Source organism: Ambystoma mexicanum, chromosome 9, assembly GCF_040938575.1.
Source record: "Ambystoma mexicanum isolate Mex_15411 chromosome 9, UKY_AmexF1_1, whole genome shotgun sequence".
NCBI lineage: Eukaryota > Metazoa > Chordata > Amphibia > Caudata > Ambystomatidae > Ambystoma > Ambystoma mexicanum.
This window is the reverse complement of record NC_090931.1, coordinates 1137041808-1137067851: the sequence shown is the minus strand read 5'-3', so window position 1 is coordinate 1137067851 and position 26044 is coordinate 1137041808. Positions and strand designations below refer to the sequence as shown.

At 50.2% G+C, this 26044-nt stretch overlaps 1 protein-coding gene across 4 annotated transcripts in view; it reads right to left on the bottom strand.

Moving 5' to 3' along the window:
- ORC4 (origin recognition complex subunit 4) overlaps positions 1–26044 on the bottom strand; it is a 1582358-nt gene that overhangs the window by 1256119 nt on the left and 300195 nt on the right. Inside the window, exon 1 of one of the 4 annotated variants that reach the window (XM_069616511.1) lies at positions 18689–18847. The exons of the other annotated variants lie outside the window; for them this stretch is intronic. The gene's annotated coding sequence lies outside the window, so the exon portion shown is untranslated. Of the gene's footprint in view, positions 1–18688; positions 18848–26044 lie in introns of those variants that run through there. 4 annotated transcript variants of the gene reach the window in all.

The window sequence follows — 26044 nt, the reverse complement described above, 5'->3', positions numbered from 1 at the left end:
CAAACGACCATAACATAAATGGCTTATTGGCACTTTGTACGGATTTTGCCCTTCCACTGTCTTTCATAATTTACACCAACAACCTTGTTAGTTCAGTCCAGACCTCCAGTTGGGTCGAACACCAGGTCTAGTACGCATATTGTTCTATTCTTGGGCTTGGTGCTCCGTCTTTCTAATTCATCTATAGATCCTCTGTTTCCGTGGGATCTTAGCAGTTTCCCTCATCTCCGTGGCCAAAGAGGTCTTGTGTTAGCGTGTTCCATGCAGTCAACTTGTGCGCAGTTTCTCCTTCCCCGCTAGTCACTGCTCTCATCCACACCACAGTCTCTGCCTGCGTCCACTTCTGAAGGTCTGACCACCATACTTCTATGCGGGGGCCCTCCCTTGACTTCCATGTCATTGCTATCTTTCTCTTGGCCAATATACATATTAAATCTTTCATCTTTGCTAGATGTGATTCGTGTTTACTACCCCTCGAAAAGAGGCCCAGTAGGTACTTTTCCCGGGTGCTCCGCCTGGATTTGGAGTCCGCTTCTTGCCATCTTATGTCTGATCCTGTCCCAGAAATCCTGTATCACTGGGCAGGACCAGAACATGTGTACCATGTCCGCTTCTTCCGATGAACAGCAGGGGCACCCATTTTGGCTTCCCATCTGGACTTTATTCATCTTTTTGGGTGTGAGATACTCTCTATGCTTTACATATAGCAGCGCCTGCCTAAATCTTGCATTTCTGAATACTTTTTTGGGGTATCGTAGGGCCCTGGTCCATTCTTGGTCGCTGAGGGGTCTCCCTAACTCCTCCCAATGCTGCCTCGTGTGTTGCTCCTGTGGGCTTTTATCTTTCAATAACTGTTCATATAGCCTGGAGGTTGTGTGCATTCCTCTCTGAAATGTCATAACCATACATCTAATGTTGTCTCTTCCTCCTGGTCTTCCCAATCTGGCCATCTTTTCGTAATGTTTCTCATCATGCCGGTATATAGGATGAATTGACCGACATGTATTTCATGTTCGTCTACCATTTCGTGAAAGTATGCCCACCTTCCCTCTGTTCTCAGGTCTCCAATTTGTGCTAGACCTTTAGCCTCCCAATGTACTCGATATGTTGCTAATGTGTTTGTGTCCCCTCCCAGGAGACCTGCTAGAGGGATTTGTACAGACTGCGGATCTTTTGTCCCTTGGAGTTTCCACGCTCTTTTCCATAAATCCACTGCAATGTTGAGCATGTTCGGCAGGGTTCCGAGCAGGGGTCTATCAAGCCATAGTATTTCCCTTAAATAATGTTGTTTCAGTGCTGGCTGGAAGATGCGTGCGTCTATCGTTTCATCTCCCCCCAGCCATTTAACTGCAAATTGCAGCTGCTCTGCTAGGTAGTACCTCTTGAAGTCCGGTAGTCTAATGCCCCCTTCTTCGTAGTCCTTCTGCAAGGTCCTCATTGAGATCCCATTTATCCCTCCCCCCATAGGAATGAACGTGTTATCGTGTTTAGTTTGGTAAAAAAGGCCCTGGGTATGCTGTATGGGATGGTCGTGAGGTAGTATAATAGGCGGGGCAGTACCACCATTTTCAGGAGGGCTGCTCTTCCCCATCATTCCCAGTGGGAGTGTCCCCCAGAAGCTCATCGACTGCCGTGTTTTTTCTAAGGCGACGAGTGTATTGGATGTATGGGTATCGGCGGTGTCATGAGGTATCCCTATACCCAAATATTTGAAGGTGCCCATATCAGGCACAGGTCCGGTAGGCAATGTGGGGGGACGTTTTTTAGACCTGCCAAGGGGAAGAGAAGGGACTTCCCTTTGTTAATTGCTATGCCCGAAAGCCTGGTGTACGCCCCGATCGCTTCTAGGAGGCAGGGTAGGTTTGTGGTTGGGTTGCTTACAAATAGGAGCATATCATCTGCGTATAGCGAAATTTGGTGGAGTACCCCATCTATGTCTAGTCCGGTGTCTCTATATTCTGCTCTAAGGAATACTGCAGATGGCTCCAAGGCCAGGATATATAACATTGGCGATAGTGGGCACCCCTGGTTGGTTCCTCTATGTATCATCTACTCTTTGGAAATGAATCGCCCAGTTTTCACCCTTGCTCTGGGTTCCTTATATAGTAATCTGATCCATCGGAGGTACCCCCTCCCCAATACAAAAAGTGCGAGTACACTCACCAGCCATTCCCAGTGCACAGAGTCCAAAGCTTTGACAGTGTCCAGGGACACTATTACGCTCTCGTCTTGTATTCGATTTGTCTCATCTATCACGTGGTGTAATCTGCGGAGGTTCCAAGACGCATTCCTTCCCGGAACGTAGCCTGTTTGGTCTGGGTGAATCAGCGTGGGTATTACCCGTTTTAAGCGGTTGGCTAGGACTGCCGTTAGTATTTTAGCATCTTGATTGATAAGGGATATCAGCCTATAGGAGGCGCATTTCCTAGGGGATTTCCCTGGTTTAAGGATCGGGACGATTATTGATTCCGACAGGCTTGTCGGGAGACGCATGCACTCATATGTGTCTTGGAATGTCTCTAGTAGTTTGTTCTGATCTTGATGGTCATGCCGATTATTGAATACCTCTGTCCCCAAGTACCACACAGACAGAAGAACAAGTTTTTTTCTTACCTGGTAACGTTCTTTCGATGGGATGGTCCGACGACGTATTCCACATCTATGACATGTAATCACCACAGCTGTGCTGCTTCGGAAACTTTTTTCGGCGTCTGCGTCCTGCGTCGATGACGTCGATGCGCCGTCGTCGAGGACCTCCTCCGACGTCATCCGATGTGATAAGTAGGACGCACGACGCCCGTAGCCTCAGTTGTAGTTTTTTCCCCCAGAACGTGTGACATAAGTCAACTGCCAGTCAGACACAAAGCATTGCGGAACGTAAGCTGCAATCGCAAAAGAAATTCTGCAGCGGGGAAGGCAGGGCGGGAGCGATATGGAATACGTCGTCGGACCATCCCATCGAAAGAACGTTACCAGGTAAGAAAGTAACTTGTTCTTCGAGGGGATTGGGTCCTCCGACGTACTCCATATCTATGACAGACTCCCAAAGCAGTACCAGAGCAAGGAGGAGGGAAAGAATTTAGAATCAAAATTTAGAATAGCCAATCAAATAGCAGAGCAAAGGACCGCCTTGCCAAAGGCCAGATCCTGCCCTCGGATGGAATCGAGGGAATAGTGACGTACAAATGTATGTACTGAAGCCCAGGTGGCTGCATCACAGATGTTGCGAATAGGAACACCCCTCTGCAGGGCAGTAGATGCAGCCACACCCCTGGTAGAATGGGCCCGCAAGCCAGCCGGTGGGTCCTTACCCGCCAAACGGTAACACTCCGAGATGGCACAGTTTTCAGAGTTAACAGCCTCAAAGGGCAAGAATGTAAAGGCTCAAACGGAGCACCCATAAGAAACTTAAGAACAAGGTTTAAATCCCAACCGGGCACCAGGAAAGGTGACGGAGGGAACACATTAGTGAGCCCTTTCAGAAACTGTGAAATTAAAGGGATTTTAAATTAAGAACACTCTTCAGACGAGCGCTTAAAGATGGACAGCGCCGCCAGGTAACCTTTAATGGTACCCACTTGCAAGCCCCTGTGGGCCAAAGAAAGTAAAAAGGACAGAACCATGGGGATGTCACATGCAAAAGGATCCACATTCTGAACTCTGCACCAGTCGCAGAACTTACGCCAACGGTACAGAGTGTTTGTTGCTGGTCTTCGGGCCGAAAGCAACACCTCCATCACGTCTTCAGGGAGGTCCCAATCCTTATACCTCAACCTCTCAGAAGCCAAGCGTGAAGGTTGAGGGATCTGACCTCTGGATGGAGAACCTGACCCCCCTCCCGTGAGAGCAGATCGTCTCGGTAGGGAAGAAGACGTGGAGGGCAGATGGACAAGTCGAGAAGGTCCGGGTACCACGTCCTCCGAGCCCACGCCGGAGCAATGAGGATCATCCGGGAACCGAACTTCCGTAACCTCCGCAGCACTTGCGGGATGACGGGGACTGGAGGAAACGCGTACAGCAGCGGGAATGACCACTCCACCACGAACGAGTCTCCTAAGGCTCCTTTTGGAGGAAATTCCCGCAAACAAAACCTTTCGCACTTCCGGTTGACACTGGAGGCGAAGAGATCCACTTGAGGGGTCCCCCAAAGGGCAAAGATCTCCAGGAGAATCTCCTGAGCCAACTCCCACTCGTGAGAGATCGCGCTCTGCCTGCTCAGAGCGTCCGCCGTCACGTTTTCGTCTCCGGCCAGATGAACTGCCGAGATCGAAACTTCCTGCTGGATGGCCCAGAACTCGAGCTGCATCGCCTCCCTGCCCCCCCCCTTTTTGTTGAGGTAGTGCATGGCCACTGTGTTGTCCGTCAGGATCAGGACATTCTTCCCTCGCACAGTCGGCAGAAAAGCCTTCAGGGCTAGCCTGACGGCCCTCAGCTCCAACAGATTGATATGGAGTCTGGACTCCGACGGAGACCAACGACCGCTGACTGTCAGCCCGTTGGCATGAGCTCCCTATCCCGTGAGGGATGCATCCGTCACGATCGTCACCTCCGGCCAGGGAAGCCAAAATGGAGCCCCCTTCAACAAGTTGCCTTCGACGGCCCACCACAGAAGGTCCCGGGCGACCGAGGACGGCACCTGAATCGAGTCCGACATCCTGCCGGAGGACTGCGACCATTGCGTCTTGAGTGCCCACTGCAAAGATCTCATCCGCAGGCGAGCCTCTGGCACCAGAAGAATGCAGGATGCCATGAGGCCGAGCAACCTCAAGAATTCGAACGCTGGGAGCGTCTGGGCATGCTGAAACTTGTGCACCATCTGCTGAATGTGAAGAGCCCTCACCTGGGGAGGAAAACACTGCCCCAGGGAAGTGTCAAGCACTGCTCCGATGTACTGGAGCCGCTGTGTTGGCGTCAAATGGGACTTCTTTAAATTGAGGGAGAAGCCCAGCCTGTGAAGGGAGTGACAGGTGACCGATAGATGATCCAGGACTTGCTCGGGAGAGCACCCCCTGATCAACCAATCGTCCAGGTAGGGGTAGACGTGAATCCCCCCCTTGCCTGAGATGCGCTGCCACCACCACCATGAGCTTGGTGAAAACCCTCGGGGCGGAGGTCAATCCGAACGGCAGGACCCGAAACTGAAAGTGCGAGTCGCCAACCGCGAACCTCAGGTACTTCTTGTGCTTGGGATGGATCGGCACATGGAAGTAAGCATCCTTGAGGTTGAGTGACACCAACCAGTCCTGAAGCTGAAGGGCCTGGAGGTCTTGAGAGAGAGTAACCATCTTGAACTTGTCCTTCCTGAGGAGTTTGTTCAAACCCCGCAAGTCCATGATGGGTCTCAATCCCCCGTCTTTCTTGGAAATCAAAAAATAAGGGGAATACCATCCCTTCCTCCTCTCCGCTACAGGCACCAGTTCTATGGCGCCTTTCTCCAGCAGGGCTTGAATTTCCTGCGCAAGGAGCGGATCCGGACACCGCAAAGAGAGGTTCCCCGGTGGATTGTCGTGAGGCCTGTGCCGAAAGGGAAGACAGTAGCCGTGGGTTATGATCTCCAGAACCCACACATCTGAAGTAATGGCTTGCCACTCTACAAGATGCTGCGCCCGCCTTCCCCCAACCGGTGAACCATGGGACATGGCCTCATGACTGAGTGGGAGCGGCTGCGGCGTTACCTGAGGGCAAAGAGGCAACTGCCCGAGCGGCCTTGGCACCACGGGTACCTGTTGTCCACCTCTGGTACCCCTGCATTGGCCTCTTTGACTGCCAGCTCTTCTCGCTTTACTGAAGGACGAGTAATAGCGAAAGGAACCACCCCTCCACTGCTGTCCCCTAGGACGCAAAAGGCGGAGGTTGGCGAACTGCAGCGCCCAACGACTTCGCTGCAGCTTTTGAGGTCTGCAACCTCTCAAGGCTCTCGTCAGCCTTGCTGCCAAAAAGGTGTTCACCGTCAAAGGCCATGTTGAGGAGCCGGGACTGCACATCCGGAGCAAACCCTGACTTCTGCAACCACGCAAACCTGCGTATCACGGTGCTCGCCGCCATGGACCTACTGACGCATTCAGCCAAGTCCAAACCCGACTGAACGGACTCACACATGGCATCCTTACCATCCTGGACCATAGCAAGGAAACCATCCCGTTCGTCCCCTTCGGGAATATGTTCAGCCGCTAACGCAACACAGTTCCACAGAGTGTGCGTGAAACGAGACAAGGCACAAATGGAGTTGGCCGCCTGAAGCGCCATACCACCAGAAGAAAACACTTTCTTCGCCCAGCCATCAAAACGTTTGTCGTCCCTATCAGGAGGGATGGTAGGGTACGGCGCCTGCTTCGCCGGGGCCGTGGCCGCCTGCACCACCAAACTCTCCGGAGTGGGGTGCCTGGTCAAGTAGCAGGGGTCGCTACTGGCTGGACGGTATTTTCGCGACAAGGATCTGGCCACCGCCGGGAGACACTCCGGAGCAGTCCAAGCCGCCGCCACCCTTCTCTGTAAAGCCATATGGAACGGCAGAACCGGGTCAGTTGGGGGACCAACATCAAGGATGTCCGTCAGATCATCCTGCACAAACTCCCTTGGGGGAGCAGACCATCCCAAGTACTCAGAAACCCTAGCCATAAGGCGCCGGTACGAGGAATCAGCATGAGAGCCAGGCTCAGGCCTACAAAACTCCACCTGCGGAGAGGTGTCCAGTCCACTGGCATCATGCAGTGACTGTCTCAACTCGTCAAACTGACTATGGCCCGAGACAATTTCATCCGGAACCTGACTAGGAACCAGGCCATCAGAATCCTCATCCGCCTCTGAAATATAGTCCAGGTGGCGAAAAGAAGGCACCCTAGAGTGCTTGCTCTTAACCAGAGCCTTCCTAGGGGGTTCACCCGTGCCACGGGGTACCTCCGACACGAAAGGCGTCGATGGCGTCGAGCGAATCGGTGCCAGCGTCGAGAGAACCGGCATCGGCGCCGAGAGGATCGGAATTGACGTCGAGGAAATTGGCGTCGACGTCAGATGCAGCGCCTCCAGAATCGGCGGCATCGACACAGCCCTCGAGGCCGGAGCCCCGAGCGTGTCCCTCGACGACCTGAGCGTCGACGGCATCGACGACTTACTCGGAGCTGGAGCCTCGAGAAAGCCTGTCGACGCCCTCGACGCCTCAGACGTCGATGCCTTCTTCGAAGACCTCACAGGTGCACACGGTCTCGAACGCGTCGAGTACCGGGACCTCGAACGGGTACGTTGAGAACGAGTCCCCTTGTCCGAACGGGACCTCTCCCGTGACTCGTGCCAGCATCGGGGGCGCGGACGGCTGAGTACCCTGCGACTCAAGAATCGCCAGCATCTTCTTCCCGAAGGAAGCCCATTCCTCCGGCGTCGCACGGCTGGTGGGGTAAGCGACGTGCCGGGCAGAGTCCTCCGAAGAGGACCTGGAAGACGACCGGTGACGGCGCTTCCGAGAATGCCTCGAAGAGGCTGAGAAGTGGCGAGACCGACTCCTAGAAGGAGACCCACGAGACTTCCGACGAAGACGCGGAGAGTCACCCCTCGAATCATCCGTCGAAAGCACCGCAGACTTCGACTTTCGGGGCTTGGACACCCGACCAACCGACAACTTCTTACGTTCGCGTAAGGTTGTGGACGTGAGCGACTGGCAGTCGATACAGTCATCCGTGTCGTGGGCCTCCCCGAGGCACCAGAGGCAGGCGTTGTGCGAGTCCGTCACCGACATCTTGGACCCACACTCCCCGCACTTCTTGAAACCCGGACGCGGGGTCGAAGACGAAGTAGAAGACATCTTCACACGAAGGATTTTCACAAAACGAACAGGTTCGAAGAACCGAGAACAACAGAACTCCAAAGAGTCGAGGCGTTTAACCGAGAAACACGAAGCAACACGTTCGCGGAAAAAACGGAACTGAGGCTACGGGCGTCGTGCGTCCTACTTATCACATCGGATGACGTCGGACGTGGTCCTCGACGACGGCGCATCGACGTCATCGACGCAGACGCCGAAAAAAGTTTCCGAAGCAGCACAGCTGTGGTGATTACATGTCATATATATGGAATACGTCGGAGGACCCAATCCCCTCGAATTACCAAATACTGTCTGTGCAATCTTTGAGGCCACAGGTGTGGTGAGCCGTCAACTGGAACCAGGAAACGCCGGAAGAACCCCTTTGACCGCTGTAAGGCAATAGACGGTTATCAACTAATGCAATATGGACACAGCAATAAGGAACTGATTGTAGCAAGTTTTACCTAGATGAGCTGTGGGCCAGGTCGTAATGCACTAGGGGCAACCAGCAGGGACAGTGAGCCGGGTTTTCAGAGAGAGGCTAGGGTAGTAGTTCCACAACTGGGCAAGTTGGCACAAGAGGAGTCCAAAATCACGTAATGGGGTCAAAACCAGTTCAAAGCACAAGGTCCAAGCAAAGGGAAAATCCGTTTAAGCAATCCGTGGAGGAGGTGCAGGGTCGAATATCTTTAGAAGCAAGCAAGGTAACAGATGAAACCAAGAAGAAGTAGAGTATCCAAAAAACAGTCCGTGGTCGTAGAGCCAATGAATCCTTGATGAAAACAATAACGCCAAACAGTCCTTCCGAGAAGCAGCTGAGAAGCGCTGCCACCCTGGTTTCTGGCGCTTTTAACTGTTAGTTGTAGTCACATGATGCAAAAACGCGGCAGCGTGGGAAAATCACGTGATGGCAGAGGATGAACGTGATTGGCAGCAGTTCACCTCACGTGACGCGTGAATCGCCGTGTTCCTCGGCGGTGCTGCAAGGCATACGAGAGTTTCCATAGGAGTTGCCAGGACAATGAAGGTCGTAAAACACCTGGAAAACCAGTCATCTTTCTCCAGTGTCGAGCAGAAGGTCGTGTACTTGTGCCCCGATGTGATGTGCCATGTAAATGCGGGCTGATCGTGGGTTGCCTAGTTGGTTGCCTAGTAGTGGGCACACTGGGAGACGTGACAGTTTCGGGGCAATGGCGCACTTGTACGGCTTATAGAACTCTCCCGGGCCTGGGGTTTTGCCGGTGGGAAGTTCCGTGATCACGCTTCCACCTTGATGGGTGCGTCCAATAACGGGACCGGTTCTTCTGCTAGGCTCGGCAACCCTATTTCTGCCAGTGCATCTATGTCCTCCGGGTCTATTTCCGGATTCGGGGCATATAGTTGCTCGTAGAAACGCGCAAATAGAGCGTTAATGTGCGCTTGGTCCCTGATCTCTGTCCCAGTGTGGTCTTCTAGCATCGTTAAAGGATCTTTTTTACTCGCCTGTCTGGTGAGCCAGGCCAAGAGCCTACTAGGTGCATCCCCTTCCGCGTGTAACCGCTGTAGGTACCTCCCATAGTTTAGTCTCCCTAGTTTTTCTCAGAGCGACGTACATTTAGTCCGTAGCTCTATCAGCTCTCCCGGTTCTTCCCCCTCTATCCCTGCTCGTTGTTCTCTCAATTCGATCTCCCTCTCGAGTTCATTCAACTCCCTCATGGCCGCTCCCGTCAATCCTCCCGTTTTGCCTATTGCCACTCCCCTTATTACTACCTTAAATGCGCCCCATAATATGGCGCCACTCTCAACACTGCCCTCGTTCTGCTCAAAATAATCATCAATCACCTCCTGGAGGTGTTCCTCAAATTAATCCTCTCTCAGGGCCTCTGCTCGAAGTCGCCATGTTGGAATCGGGGCTTTCCTATAGGTGTGTGCCCATGTCGCCACTATTGGGGCATGATCAGAAAGTGTGCGTGCTTTAATGGTGATTCCCGTGATGTCTTGTAATGATTCCCTGCCCGCGAATATGTAATCTATGCGTGTGAATGTTCCATGTGGTGCGCTGTAGTGTGTGTATAACCCCTCCCCTCTCCATGTACCTGCCTCCATACGTCCACTAGCTGTAGCTGCTCCAGGATCCTATGCAGTTCTTTGGCTGGGAGTGCATGCTTCTTGTGTTTATCATCAGACCTGTCGAGAAGGGGGTTCAAGGTGCAGTTGAAGTCGCAGGCCCAGATGAACGTTGCCTCCCTATATTGCGCTAACTTGGGCGCCAGCAGGTCATCAACATTAAGGAGTATTTTTGGTTCCCCCATCAAACTTGTTATGCATCAAATGTTACTATTTTGCCTTGCTGTTCTTAAACCGGGCTCTAAGGCGAATGTAATGAGCAGGGGAGATAATGGACAACCCCGTCTAGTGCCCCTCTGGATGTCAAAGTATCCCAAAGTGTAATCTCTGGCACCAATCCTAACTCTTGATGTCTTATATGGCAAACGTACCGTTTCAATCAACCCCTCTCATAGTCCAAATATTTGTAATGTACGGAAAATCTGCCCCCATTCCACTCTTATCAAACACTTTTTCAGTGTCTAGTAATACCACCACTACGTGGTCTGTGAGAAAACATGGCCTGGGACCCTTCTCATGTGGCCAGGGAAAGGCAGATCGCAACCCTGGGGGGGGGCGGGGGAGTTCTGCGGGAGCATCACATGAGGGCGGAAGCAGGTCAAGAGGAATGGAAAACACTCTTGTTCAGCTTTCCCAAAGCCCCACTCTTATTGTAAAATAACAGAAAATATTTAAATGTTTTATTTTTGGATTTGTAGAGCGCACTACAGCTTACAGGCATTGAGGCGCTATGAGGAGAAGAAGGCTTGATTCAGGGTTACAAGAATGCGGCCCAACAGAATATTGCTTAGTACAGATTGTTTCGTTGCATAATACATTTGATGCACGTTACTTAGATGCATACACAGAGAAAAATACAAGTGGAAATGCAGCCCTTTCAAACAAAGAGCGTTATTTGAATGGCTTTCTGGAAAGCTGCATGAGAATCAATCAACCTGATCTGGGACAGAAGGGTGTTCAAGAAGGTGGCGGCCATAATTGGGAAGCTGGTACCACCCGCACACACAATGCATGTAAGAGGAACGGTGATTTGATTGGAATATGCCATTCTAGAGGGTCTAGATGGCATGTATCTGATGATCCTTTGAGCTAGGTAAGGGGGAGCCAGGTCGTGGAGACATTTGTGTGTCAAGGCAAGGGTTTTGAAAACAATCCTTTCCTTGACAGGGAGCCAGTGTACCTGCCTTCTGACCCCCGAGATATGATCCCTGCGTGAAATGCCTGTTGTGGCCCTCAAGGCATTGTTATGAGCAAGTTGAAGTTTGGCCAGATTTTGGTGGGAGTTTCCAAAAAAGAGGGCATTACAGTAGTCCAACCTCGCGCCTTGAAACACTTGTGTATAGGTGTGTTATAAATGCCATATCATATCATATACCCAATAATCGCCATAGCAATGGTGAGGCAATTCTGTTGGGAGAGGAAGGGTCTGGCTGCGTTGAGCAGTTTGGAGTGATAAGCTGCAGAGGATGCAATAGCATTAACCTGTCTATCCATGGTCAAGTTTGGTTCAAGGTATACGCTCAGTGTCTTGATGACTTGTGAGACAGTGATGGGGAGGTTATCAACGGCGAAGGAGCAGTATTGCTTATCCAATTTACCCAGGGTGGAGGCGGAACCAATTAGCAGAAGGTTGGTTTTCTCACTGGTGAGACATAACCAGTTGTCTGCCATCCAGGAATGGATTGTTGAGTAAATGGATTCAGGGTGTTCAAGTCCGTTGGATAGTCTCCCAAGAGGGGGATGAGCACCTGAGTGTCATCTATAAGAAGCCCATGGTCGTCCAAGATTCTGAACAGTGGCCTCGTGAAGAGGTTATAGAGGGTGGGAGTTATGCACGAACCCTGTGGGACCCCACATTTAATGAGGTTTCAGAGAAAACCTTCATCACTCTTTCCTGTAGGGACGAAGTTATCCATGCACAGGCCCTCAGGGAGAAGTTGGCTGCGGATGAGAGATGATCGCAGATGGTTTTGTGATCAACCAGATCAAAGGCAGCGGAGAGGTCTAAAAGAAGGAGGAGCGCAGGTTTGCCTGCGTCTGAGGTCATCCATTTTATTTTTTTATGACAAGTAGTGCCGTTTCGGTGCCATGTCGTGGCTGGAACCCAGATTGGCGTAGACCAAGAAGGTGGTTGTCTTCAAGGAATTTATAGACTTGCAGGTAGGCTGCTTTGTCCAAAACATTTAGAAAAAAAAGGGGACAGTGGTAATGGGCCTGTAGTTCCCTGGGACCGATGGGTCGAGGGAGGTTTTATTTAGAAGCGGGTGGACCCACGCTTCCTTGAGTCCAGTCGGGACATGGCCAGACTGGAAGGAGGAATTAATGAAGGCGGTGATATAAGGGGCGAGGGAGGAGGCACAGTCTTTGATGACCTGAGCCGGGCAGGCGTCGCCTTTCAATTCAAGGGCTTGATGGATTTGAGGAGAGCAATGACTTTGTGTTCACTCATGTCAGCAAATTCAAACACCGGGGTCTGCCTAGGATAAGTGACTGAGGCGGTAGTATTGGGATTATTAGCCAGTAGATTGGACAAGGCCTTTTGGTTGTTAGGGAGAATTCTCTGTTTAGGCTGAATTTCCTAACCTAGTGAGTCTCCCAGCAGCTTTGCTGGATTTTTGGGGTTTATTTATTTCTCCTGCCAAGAGTGAGACCCTTTTACCCTCACTCTTGGACATGATTTGAGTGTGTTTCTTTGAATCTAGATGTGTTTAATGGGCTTTGGGGTCTTTTACCCCATAGGGCTTCATGTGTTTTTGTGATATATGTTACACAACACCCTCAGTGCAGTAACACAGGGGTGTCATAGTGACCCCCCAGTATAGACTCCATACCCTGGGACTGACTACTGTCTCCCAGGGCATGTAAAGTCACCATTGACTTTACTAGTCTTAAATTCTGAACAGAACCAGTACCAATCATCATATTGTGGATGTACTGGCTGGGGCAATTCAATTGCCCCGGGGTCTGTTAGTCGAGGAGGCACATCTCCGTCCCCCCTGATCGAGTTTTGGCTGGTGGCAGTGGATACTACTTTTTATATTCAACCGCAAATATTTTCCTATGGGATTTCCCATTGTTTTAGGCTACTATCTTTATTTAATTATTTACGGTAGCCTCGAACATACCGCCGGTTTATTTAATTAATATTAATTCTCCGGTTGGTATTTTTTGCCAAAACCTTATTCTAAAATGGCGTTTGTGTTCTCTTCTGTGACTCCAACCCAAGTCGAGCCCTTTGTTCCACTTTTTGGCGGGCTTCTCCACAGAAGCCCTCCAAAGTGGTGCCTCTCTGTCTGGGGTACTTAGGAGGGGGGGAGGGGGATTTAGGCACCCTGGTCTGAGTTGCCTAGGCAACTCAAGTCGCACTCCGTCCTGATTGGCCCAAGTGGTGAGCCAGCATGTTTGAGTGACAGCTAGGCTGAGTGAATGGGGGTTTTCTGCATAAAAGCAGGGCTTTGGGGACTGGAACTTCAGAAGTCGCCTCAGGACCTAAGAATCCGACGAGGGAGAAGCTGAGCTGACCTGCCACGACGCCACCACCGGTGGAGCCCTACTGGACCGTCTCGCCACTTTTCCCAACGACAGAGGAGATCTCCCGCCGGAGAGTCTTCTTCCTTTGACTGGTGGGGATAACCGGTTTCACCGTCTTTTCGCCTTCCCGACGTACCTCGTGGCCGCCTTGCCTGTGCCAAGCACCCCGGCAACCGGGATACCACGTTTTACCACGACCGTGAAACAAAGGTACCACCTTTAACCGGAAAACTCTGCGGCTGGTTTCTGCCCTGGTAGTGCAACGACCTTCATCGTTCCTCCAAGTCGAGATCTTCTCTTCCCCTGGACGACGACACAACTTGCACCCACTACCAGGAACCACTGCCACCGCTGGAGGATCCTTCCCACTTAAGGTACCGTGTCCCGCCTGGCTTCCCTTGCTACCGACTGTACGGGGTAGATTTAGCCCCCGGCTTTCGAACCTGGGTTAGCCTGGGACACCCTGGCTAAACTTTCCTAAGCCTCTCTAAACTCTTTTTGAACTCTCTGCAAGACTTTCTAAGCCTAGTGTAACTGATCTTGGGCGCATTTGTGCTCTGCTCTCTCTAAGAGTGGGCCCAGCCTATGGACTTTGGCTCACCAGTGACTTTTGCTCTTCTGCCTTGCTAACAGTGTCCCTGAACCTTAGAGTGGTGTACCTTTCCATATTCTGTCTTTTTCACTCCCTTTCTCACAAACTTATTGGAGTGCCATCTAGTTAAACCCTCACCTCTGTATGAAAATAAGTGGTGTTTTACTGTGACTTATCTGGTAAGGAAAAAGGGGTGTACATATTACAATAGTAACTGTGTTTAGAATATTTTACAACAAGAGTGCTGGAGTGTTTCAAACCGTGTGTTTTTAAATAAATAATTATATACTTTGATACCAAAGCTCTGGTCAGTGTTTGCTTGTATTATTGTATCTGTGTGCCTACTGTGTATACTTTGCATACTGCCTAACTCTTCTTGAGGGAAGTCTGACTGCTCAGCCACAGCTACCAGGTAAATCTGGGTGGTACAGACTGCTACCAAGTGGCTTTACTGCCAACACCTGTAGTCTTAAATCTTTTGCAGTGGTCTCTAAGGGAACTGCACAGGTTTCTGCCTAACATTGGTGGGCTAGGACTTTGGTGTGCAAAGTGTCCAGTTTGTCAAGCATGGCAGCTTGAATTTTGTTGCACCAAGTCTCGTCCTTCAGGAGAGTAGGTGGCAGGGGTGAGGGAGTCTCCAGTTCTCTAAAGATGGAAAAGATTTCCTTTGTCCCAGATTTAGCATTTTCAATCCTGGAGTTGAAAGAGGTGGCTTTAGCCTGAATAATCTAACTTTGTCATTAGGGACTTCAAGTCCCATAATTCTTTAAGTACTGGGATGAAGAAGATGGCTAAAGAGGTACAATGTTGCAGGAGTGGTCAGATCATTAAATTACCCACACATGAGGGAGACAGAGGCTTAAAAGGCCCCCCTCAGGTACAGGCCCCATAGCAGAGAAGAGCAGAGGAAGTAAGAAGCAGCGTATGCATACGGGCAGCCCAGGCAGAAGATGAAGGAGAGAGAGAGAAGACACCAGGACCATTGTATGGCAGATATCAACTGCCAGTCCCGGGAGGGTCTAGACCTCTCGAATCCTGAAGTGCAAAGGCTGCGCAAAGGAAACTGTCCTTTTTCACGGAGGCCATCTTAAGTGGCTGGCAAGCACCGGAGGACCACAAGGCTGTCTCTGGTGGCTGGCATGCATCAGAGGGCATCAGGAGCAAAGAGCGCTCCAGTTGCAGGTGTCGTGGGCGGCGGCTGACTAAAAGAATAGGTTTGCTGGGTCATGAGAAGCCACAAGAGCAGAAGTCCTGCAAGCCTCGAGAGGAATGGCATCGCACGTATTACCCAGTGAGTTCACAGATTGATAGTGACCCGGAGCACTCTGTCCCGGGTCGCATGGGCAAGGTGGGCGTTCGGCGAGTGAGGAACACTTGCGTATGAAAGTAGTTCGGAAAGCACTTTTGAATCTCGAACTATTGCAAAGCAGCACTTGCGTAAGAGTGAAAGATTGCCAATGTTATCTGGAATACCGATCTAGGGAAAAGCAGCGAAAACCTATTGTAAGAAAGCCAAATTACTGTAACCTTAAAAGTGTGAGTCTACCGTTTCGCGAGGTGAGATCCGTTGAAGCTGCCGCCTCGAGCTTAACCCTACAAGCTGACCGGCCCTTGCCCACCAAGAGTTTGCTACTTGTGCGACGCGGGATCCTGGAAGACTGCTATCATTAGAAGGCAGACCTCGGTCCAGGCCCTCCTGAAGCCGAGCTGACCTGCCATGCCTGGACGCCTGCACCGCACCTGATGTGGGGGAGCCTCAGAGTGGATCCCTCCCCCAGCTGCATTGAGGTCCTTCTCCAATCCGAGACTCGCTGCAGCGGCGTGTCCGGACCGCCGTCTGCCTGGGACCACAGCAGGGCAGTGCGCCCGGAGCAGGACACCTAACGAGACCGTCCAGAAGACAGCATATTGTGCGAGTACTTGTGGACCCGCCATGTTATCCCAGAGTCCCCGGGGTGCTGCAGGGGCCCGCAGCTGGCATGCTCCCCCTCACCCCCAGCCTCGGCCCTGCACTGGCCAGAGCCGAACCACCAGCGGATCTGGACTGCTTCACACGCCTGGCCCTGCAACAAGCCAACAGGCCCTGACATTTGCCTGTGGGAGGCCAGAGACACCTCCTCCTCCTTGGCCCCCTTCCACCCTAGACAGCAGCCCCTCGGGCCTCTTCACCTCGAGCTCCGAGGGCCAGACAGACTGCCTTGGGGACCCCCCCCTTATCCGCACAACACCTAAGGACTGCGGAGACACAGCGCCAATTCATCCTCACCGCACTCGGCTGCCTGGCAGTGGGAGCCCAACCACGCACTGGACATTATGTTGGCGAGGGACCACCATAGACAACACTGGAGGACCCGCATGGACAGCCCCATCGCACCACAGGCAATATTGGGAACAACAGGCATCCAGCTGGCCAGACGAACTTGGCAAAGCAGCCGAAAACTCCCAGGCATTGCAATAAGCGGCAGCAAATGCCCACAACTCTCTTTGCTGCCCTGAATCAGGCGCCAGCAGTTATTGGCAGTGGCATGATCCCAGCTCTAACCCGGCGTCCCAGCCTGGCCCAACCGGACCAGGAAGAGTGAAGAGGAGCTGGACCCCAGCGCTCACCTGGCAACCTGACAGAGGGTAACCTGGCACACACCGTTGGAGATAAGCGCACCCAGCTGAGACGGGGAAGGAGGTCGCACCCGGAATCTCCCTCCCCCTAGCACCAACCAGCGGATAACATACACCTGCGTAGTCGACGACCCGGCCACCAAGATGTCTAAGCAGAGGGGCCCGAAGTCAGCGGACATAGCCAATTTATTTCACCTGAAGGAGACACCCAAACAGCCGCCCCTCCCCCAGCCCAGCCTTCCTCACCCATAAGAGCCCGGCGCCAGTGGGCTACAAAGGACGATATCAAGGGCCTCCTAGCCGATATCAAAACGGAATTCCGCAACTGCATGGCAGAGGTCACAACCAAGATAGATGGACTGGACAACCGCGTGGAGGAGGTGGAGCATAGGGTCGGGGACACGGAGGACCAAGTCCTGGAGCACTCAGCGCAGATTGCGGAGCTGCAACAGAAAATTCAAACGCTAGAGGACAACGCCGAAACTATGCATCGCAAACAGGAGGACCTGGAAAACAGGACCCGCAGAAACAACATCCGTATCAAAGGGGTGTCCGCCTCGATCCCGGACCAGGCCCTCCCTGCCTACATTGGAGACCTCTTCCAGACCCTCCTGCCAGACTGCGATAAATCACTACTCATACTTGATCGCACTCAGACTGCGAGGCCGTAGGAACTCCTCATCGTCGGCTAGCCCAGAAGTAATCACCAGAGTCCACTTTTTCTCGACAAAACAGGAGATCATGACAGCAAGCCACTCGCAAGGCGACCTGACATACCAGGGAACCACCATACAGCTTTTCCAGGACCTGGCCGCTTCCACAGTCCAGCGAAGAAGAGCCCTTCGACCTCTAACAACCTTCCTGCAGGAACAGAAAATCAAGTATCGGTGGTTCTACCCGGCCTCGCTTCAGTTCTCTCTTGCAGGCCAAACAAGGGTAATCCATGCCCTAGAGAAGGCAGGCAGCATTATGGTGTTAGGGAGAATTCTCTGTAAAGGCTAATTTCCCAAACCTAGTGAGTCCCCCAGCAGCTTTGCTGGATTTTTGGGGTTTATTTTTTTCTCCTCCTAAGAGTGAGACTCTTTTACTCCCACTCTTAGACATGATTTGTGGTGTTCCTTTGTCTTTCCATGTGTTTTATGGGCTATGGGGTCTTTTACTCCATAGGGTCTCATGTGTTTTTGATGTGGGTTACACAGCACCCTCTGTGCCGTAACCCAGGGGTGTCGTCGCGACCCCCAAACATATACTCCATACCCTGGGACTGACTACTGTCTCCCAGGGCATGTAAAGTCACCATTGGCTTTACTAGTCCCGAATTATGAACACAAACCATCATATTGTGGACATACTGGACGGGGCAATTTGATTGCCCCGGGGTCTGTTGTTCAAGGGGGTACGTCTCCGTCCCCCCTGATCGAGTTTTGGCTGGTGGCAGTGGATACTACTTTTTATATTTGACCGCGAATATATCTCTATGGGATTTTCCCATTGTTCGAGGCTACCAACTTTAATTATTTAATTCTTATAGCCTCGAACATACCGCCGGGTTATTTATTTAATATTAATTCACTGGTTGGTATTTTTTGCCAGAACTCGATTCTAAAATGGCGTTCGTGTTCTCTTCTGTGACTCCAACCCAAGTCGAGCCCTTTGTTCAACTTTTTGGCGGGCTTCTCCACAGAAGCCTCCAAAAGTGGTGCCACTCTGTCTGGGTATAAACAAAAGAGGCACTCCAAAACGTACAGGCACTCAAATGGAGCAAACAAACATCTATAAACACAAGGGTGTGCCTGAACATACAAAGTCAAAAAATATAATTTGTGGAGCTAACAGTATTATTCTCCTGGTAGCCTAAACAATAGATTAAATCAAATTCAATATTTTAATTTACTGGTTTCTCACCAGTCAAAGTAACCTTTATGAGAAAAAAAGGGGAAAAAGTACATGGGCATAAAAAAATTATAAACTTGCTTTAATTGTTAGTTTGTAACTAGACAATGTGTCAATTTAATAAGTACATACAACATGAAAAACATTACGCCTACCGCTATAAAGCGTGTATGTCCATGATGCCAAACCGCAGGAGCATGTAGTTCCTGCGACCATTACATAGGACTAGTTGGCGTTTCGGTGGTATATTGATGGGTAGCAACCACCTTCCTCAGGTACTGGAATCTTCACATTCAGCCTTCATACAGACAGCCTTAATGTATGGGGTCCTCCTGAAAAGGTAGTAACAGGGGACATTTTGTGAACTCGAAAGGTTTAACTTTAAATGGGAAGAGAACTAGAGAATATACCAATATATGGTGAAGGCATCAGGCCTCAGTGCCCCAGAAACAAGTTGGCAGTCCCCCCAGACAGAAAACTTGAAGGTTACCAGAACGGCGCCCTTAAAGTGTTAAGAGCGTGCCTAAAAACTAAGTCACCTCGTGAGAAAAATAAGTGAAAGATGTGATCATGTAGTGAAAAATGTGTGTGATAGAATACAAAAAATGCTGTGCAAAAGAAAGGCACATAAATCAAAACATGGCGGAACGTACCTCAGAGGGCACATCATGTGCTCACCATGCAAGATGTCGTGCATTCAGCACATTATTTGGGTTTAGCAATTAGAAAACTAACTGAATCTGTAATTTTCACCTAAAGTGAAAAAGGAGGAGAACAAAGACATAAAGGTGGCGATAGTTTATGTGCAGCGGTAATTTAATACGGCTGGTGTGCAGGTATGGTAAAGGTAACAAGAACTCACCATATGAATATGTGGATGCTCATGAAGCGCTTTGTATTTTGCGCAGGACACAAAAACTCCTAGCCTGGGGCTGGTGGTATCAGGCTATGGGTTGATGAGTATGGCAGCGCTGCATAATAGTAAAAAATGACAAGCCCAACGTGCGAGTTAGGCAGTGTAAATAAAACGCCCAGCGCGTGGGTAAGTCATGGCTTAGTGAGAAAAGTAAGTAAAGTGGAACTTACTGTTGACTTCTACCACGTAGAAGCAGCAGATGACTTGCTTCTAAAGAAAGCTGCGGCTTGCTTCTGGAAAATGCTGCGTGTATACGCTATTCTTCATAGTGAAGAAAAAGGCAGCCAGTGGGGTGTAGTAGCACTCAACTGGAAGGCATGTAACACTGAATGGAAAAGGTAGACAAAGAAAGAGGACTGGGACTAACAAAGTGAATTGCTAACACTGAATGAAAAAGGCAGACAAAGAAAGGGGACAAGTGAATGGAAAGCAAAATGGAGCCCTCCCATGAATGACCGGACACAAACAAGGGACTAACACTAACGTTGCAGGCTTGCTAAAACGTTAGTGAAGCCAGGCATTATTTACTATATGCAAAGGGTACTAATCCTATGAATGAAAGACCAGACATAGACAAGGGACTAACACTAACATTACAGGCTTGCTGAAACTTTCGTGAGGCCAGGCATTATATACTATATGCAAAGGGTACTAATCCTAGGGAAAAAACATTAAAAAGCGAAAAGGGGCAGCACACCCCAAAGCATATGGAGTGTTAATTCTACCAAATTCGAAACTGCATGAAAGAAAATTGAAAACCAACCAATAATAAACATTGGTAAAAAGAAACATATAGAAATGCATAAATGCAAAAATTATGAAAAAATTGTAAAAAAGTATTTTTGAAGAGGACTAGTTAAAAAATTAATTAAATAAATATTGCCTTAGTGCCAAAGCGGAGATAGCTCATTAAGACCATTGGAAATGGTGTCCAATTGGAAAATCCAACGAGCCTCCTTTGTGGACAGAGTTTGAGAGGGGTTGGAAGAGTTTTTGACATCATCAATCACGCACCAGCGCAGATCCTCTGTAGAGTGGCCGTATTCCATGTAATGGCTCACTAGTGGTGAGTTAATTGACTTACATCGAATCCTGGAGCGGTGCTCCGTGATTCTAGTGTGTACTGGCCGTGTAGTTTTTCCAATATATTTAAGTCCACACAGGCATTCAATGCAATAGATAGCCCATGCAGTCTTGCAATTTGAATAGCGTTCCAGTTCCCAAAGTTTGCCATGCACCAGGACTGTTTTTGTCTTCATCACAAATTTACAAATGGAGCAGGACCCGCAGGGAAAGTTACCCGTCAGTGGGCGAAGGTCCCAACTGGTCGTAGTGGATCTAGAAGATTTTAGTAAAGAGGAGGCATGGACTAGTTGGTCCTTGAGATTCTTTTGTCTCTTCATGGCGAAGATCGGCAATGGTTCAGCTGGTAAAGCTAATTGTGCCACTGACCAATACTTCTTAATTGCTTTTTTGATGAGAAAGGAATGGGGACTATAGGTAAGGGCACATACTAGTTTGTCCTGTGGCTCCACATTTTTAGGTAGTAGCAGGGTGTCCCGAGGGGTGAATCTTGCTCGTTTATTGGAATTGGTAATCAATTTTTTGGGGTACCCTTGCTGGCGGAATTTAGTGGTCAGGTTAGTAGCATGTTGGACATAATCTGCTATGGATGTACAGTTCCGTCTAATGCGTAGAAACTGGGAATAGGGTAAGTTTTCTTTCAGATTGCGTGGGTGGTAACTGTCGTAATGCAGTAATGTATTACGATCTGTGGGCTTGGTAAAAAGAGAACAGACCCGTTGGTTGGCCTTATGTTGAATGAGTAAATCAAGAAAAGGGATTTCGATATTGCTCGTATCATGAGTAAATTTAATCGTCCGGTGGCAAGAGTTCAACCAGAGAAGAAAGGAGTCAAGTTCCTGGGTGGTGCCGTGTCAGATGAAGATTATGTCGTCTATATAGCGCCTCCAGCTCTCGATATATTGGCGATATGGATTAATGTCAGAAAAAATGAATTTGGACTCAAAGTCAGCCATGAAAATGTAGGCCAGGCTGGGGGCGAAGGCCGCACCCATTGCAGTGCCTTGGGTTTGCTGATAAAATTGATTTTGATATACAAAGTAGTTCCTGGTAAGTGCCAGGGAGAGTAATTCCATGAGAAATTCAGTGGGAGCTTTGAAACTTGATGCAGAATGCGTCAGATTGTTTCTGATACAGTCCATAGCCTCATCGTGTGGGATGTTAGTATACAATGCCGTGATATCTAGTGTGACCAGAAGGCTGGTAGCTGGGTCAAAGGTCTTGCCTTCAAACAGAGAAATTACTGCAGTACTATCTCTTAGATATGTCTCTGTTTGTTGGCTAATGGGTTATAAATATTTGTCAATGAATTGGCAGACTGGTTCCAAAACGGTACCACAGCCTGCTAATATAGGCCGCCCCGGTGGTTTAGCCAAGTCTTTATGGATTTTAGGAATGGCATAAAATTTAGGGGTGGAACAGTTGGGTTTGTTAAGAAATTGTGCTTCTTTTGGAGTGATCCAGGAGTGTAGTAAGGCATAATCTGTGATTTCTGAAATCATCTTCTGGATGTCTTTAACTGGATCCTTGCGGAGGGGGCGGTAACTGCCTGGTACACTGAGAAGGTCTTGTACCATAGTGTGGTATTGAGACTGATTTAGCATTACTATGCCCCCACCCTTATCCGCAGGTCTGATGACAATTTTTGAGTTACTGCTGAGGGATTTTAAGGCTTGTCTCTCTGCTTGTGTTAGATTGTAGCGAACAGTCCTATGCTGTTTTTTCTAGCTGGTTAAGGTCTCTTAGAATACATTTCTCAAATGTAAGGAGTTCAGCTGGCATAGTGCTGTCTTCCGGGATGAATGTAGAGGGTGGGTGTAACCCCGTTTCACTTTCATCCGATGCACCCTGGTTATCTGAAAAAAAGATCTTGAGTCTAACTGACCTAAAGAATCTTTTGATCTTGGAGTGCATACTGAACCAATCAGTAGGATGTGTTGGAATAAATGAAAGACCTTTGGAGAGAACTTGAAGTCCCATCGCTGTAAGCGGTACTTGTGATAAGTTAAATACTGGTAAGTTTACTGGTTCGTTGCTGGTCGATTGCTCCTCCTGCGGAAGCGTGGCCGTCTCTGGGTTCGTCCCCATGGTTGAAATTGGGGAGGGAACCCCCTGTCTGGGTACCACAGGGGGTGTGGGAGAGGGTTTAGGCACCCTGGACTGAGTTGCCTTGGCAACTCAAGTCGCACTCTTGTGTGAGCCGGACTGCTCGCCACTTAGCATGTTTGATTGACAGCTAGGCTGAATGAATGGGGGTTTGCTGCATAAAAGCAGGGCTTTGGGGACTGGAACTTCAGAAGTCACCACAGGACCTAAGAATCCGAGGAGGGAAAAGCTGAGCCGACCTGCAACGACGACACCACCGGTGGAGCCCTGCTGAACCGTCTCACCACTTTTCCCGACGACAGAGGAGATCTCCAGTCCGGAGAGTCTTCTTCCTTTGACTGGTGGGGATAACCAGTTTTGCCTTCTTTTCACCTTCCTGGAGCATCTTGTGGCCGCCTTACCCGTGCCAAGCACCCCGGCAACCGGAATACCACGGTTTACCACTACCGCGAAGGGAAGGGTAGTACCTTTTAACCGAAGAATTCCGCGGCTGGTCTCTTCCCTGGCAGTGCAACGACCTTCATCTTTCCTCCACGGCGATACCTCCTCTTCCTCTGGACGAAACACCGACTTGCACCCACTTCCAGGAACAACTGCCCCCGCTGGAGCTTCCTTCACACTTAAGGTACTGTGCCCCGCCTGGCTTCCCTTGCGACAGATCGTTCGGGGCGACAGTAAATCCTCGACTTTCTAACCTGGGTTAGCCTGGGGCCTGTTAACTAACTTTTCCTGACTTGATCTCAATCTCTTGCGAACTATCTACAAAGACTCTTTGGGCATAACCCCACTGTGTGATCCTGGACACATTTCGCTTGCTCTCTAAGAGTGGGCCTGGCATTTGAACTTCCTCGCTCTCCAGTAGACTTTGCCTAACCTGCCTCACTGTGGTTCTCTTAAAAGTATTGAAATTGTGTGCTTTCATAACTCTGCCTTTCCCCCCCTTTTTTTATAACTTATTAGAGTGCCATCTTGGGTTACGCGCTCACCTCTGTCTGAAAATAGGTGGTGTTTCTCACTAAGACTTGTCTAATAAGTAATCAGGGTTGTATATATATAATAGTGTCTGTGTGTTGAATTTACTTACCTCTTTTTGTGCTAGTGTAATTTACAAGTGTGTCTTTAAATAAATAATTATATACTTTCACACCAAAGCTCTGGTCAGTGTTTGCTTGTGCTACTGTATCTCTGTACCTATTGTGTATACTCTATATACTGCCTAACTCATCTTGAGAGAAGTCTGACTGCTCAGCCACAGCTACCAGGTAAATCTGGGTGGTACAGACTGCTACCAATTGGGTTTACTGCCAACCACCTGTCGTCCTAAATCTTTTGCAGTGGTCCCTAAGGGGACTGCACAGGTTTCTGCATAACAATGGGGTACCCAATCCCTCATTGGACAGGTCGGGCCCCCCATCATCTAGGCTGGTCTTGGGCCTCTGCCGCCCGTTTAAAGCACTGGACGTAGTGGACACCTGGAGGGTCCTTCACCCAGACACTGGACTACTCTTTCTTCTCACATGTCCACCGCTCCTCATCCCGAATCAACCTCATCTTGGCCAGCCCTCAGCTCCTGCAGTTCACAGACAACGTGGAGATCGGTGCAAGGGCTCTGTCCGATCACGCCCCAATTCTCCTCACTGCAAGGCTCTTTGACCCAGACCCCCCGGAACTGCGTAGATGGTCCCTATACGAACCAATGCTGCACAATATGACGGTACGTGATGCTATAGCCAAGGCGATTGGCAATTATTTCAAGGAAAATCCCCCCGACTTCACCTCTACAGCGACAAGATGGGACACCATGAAGGCCGTAATCAGAGGGGAACTGATAGCTTAGGCTGCTGCATATACAAGGAGGCGTACCATGAACAGAGACCAACTAGAGAGGGTCATGAGGGAGGCTGACACGGCCCTAAAACGGAAATGGTCACCTAAAGCGGCCAAGAGGGTCAGACTGGCCCGCACAAAGCTGGAAGCCCACTACGCTGAGTACACAGCCCAGACCCTGCTCCGGACCAAACAGAGCTACTACGCAAATGGCAATAAAGCCAATAAATATCTTGTGAACAAACTAGCCAAGACTCGCCGACAGAACCACATCACCGCATTGAGAGACCCAAAGGGCAGAACCCTGTACGGGGAAGGAGCGTAACTGCCGCCCACAGTCCCTCCAGGAACGGTATATAGCAGACACCCGGATCCCACACATCTCAGAAGCAGACAGAGCTTCCCTGGAAGCCCTGATCACATCCGAAGAGGTGGAGGAAGTACTCAAAAATTTGAAAACCAGGGCCCCAGGTCCAGATGACTTTCCACCAAAATTTTACAAACTCTTTCGCCCCATGTTGCTGTACCCAATGACAGAGCTATTTAACTCCTTCCGGGAATCAGGCACTATCGCGCCCTCCATGCAAGAATCTACCACAATTATGCTACTGAAACCCGGCAAAGATCCAAAGGAGTGCGCATCATATAGACCGACATCCCTGCTCAATGTGGACGCCAATACATACTCAAAGGTACTGGCAAACAGGCTGGCACAAATCCTCCCGACCATCATAGACCAGGACCAGGCGGGGTTCATCAGAGGGAGAAAAACCATGGACGACATCCGTCGAGCGCTGAATCTCATCGAGGTCGCGACCCAAGAACATCGGGGTGTGGTGGTCTTGACCCTGGATGCCACCAAAGCATTCGACAGGGTGGACTGGAACTTCATGCGCCTCACCATGGAGGCATTCCGGTTTGGCCGGATATTCCAGAAAATGGTGCTAGCAAATTACAAAGCCGCGAGACCATCACTCCGCCTGAACTAGAAGACCTCACCCCCGATCCCGCTTTCTTGTGGGACAACACAAGGTTGTCCGCTCTCCCCGCTGATCTTTGCTATGATCATGGAACCATTCGCCCAAAGGACACAAGCCAACGAAAGATCACTGGGCTAGAAATAAACAGCGAACAATTCAAGATCTCCTTATACGGCGACGACGTGATGGTCTCCATCACCAACTGCCAATCCTCCTTACCTGCTACCTTGGCTGAGCTGGAGGCCTTCGAGGGAGTGGCAGGGTTCCAGGTGAACTACTCCAAATCAGAGGCACGGAGCGTCAATCTGGGGGCCCCTCTCGTAAACGACCTCCAGGCCCTCTGCCCACTAGCATGGAGCTCCTCCTCAACGGCCTACCTAGGTATACGCCTCACAGCCGACCCGAAACAGGTGTACACCGCCAACTTCCCCCCGCTTCTCAAGGAACTGGAGGAGGACCTCCAACGATGGGACAGCCAAGAGATCTCACTACTGGGCCGGGTCACAGCGTGCAAAATGAACCTCCTCCCTCGACTGCTGTACCTGTGCTCCGCTCTCCCGGTATCCCCCCCAAAACAGGCCTTGGAACATCTACAGAGG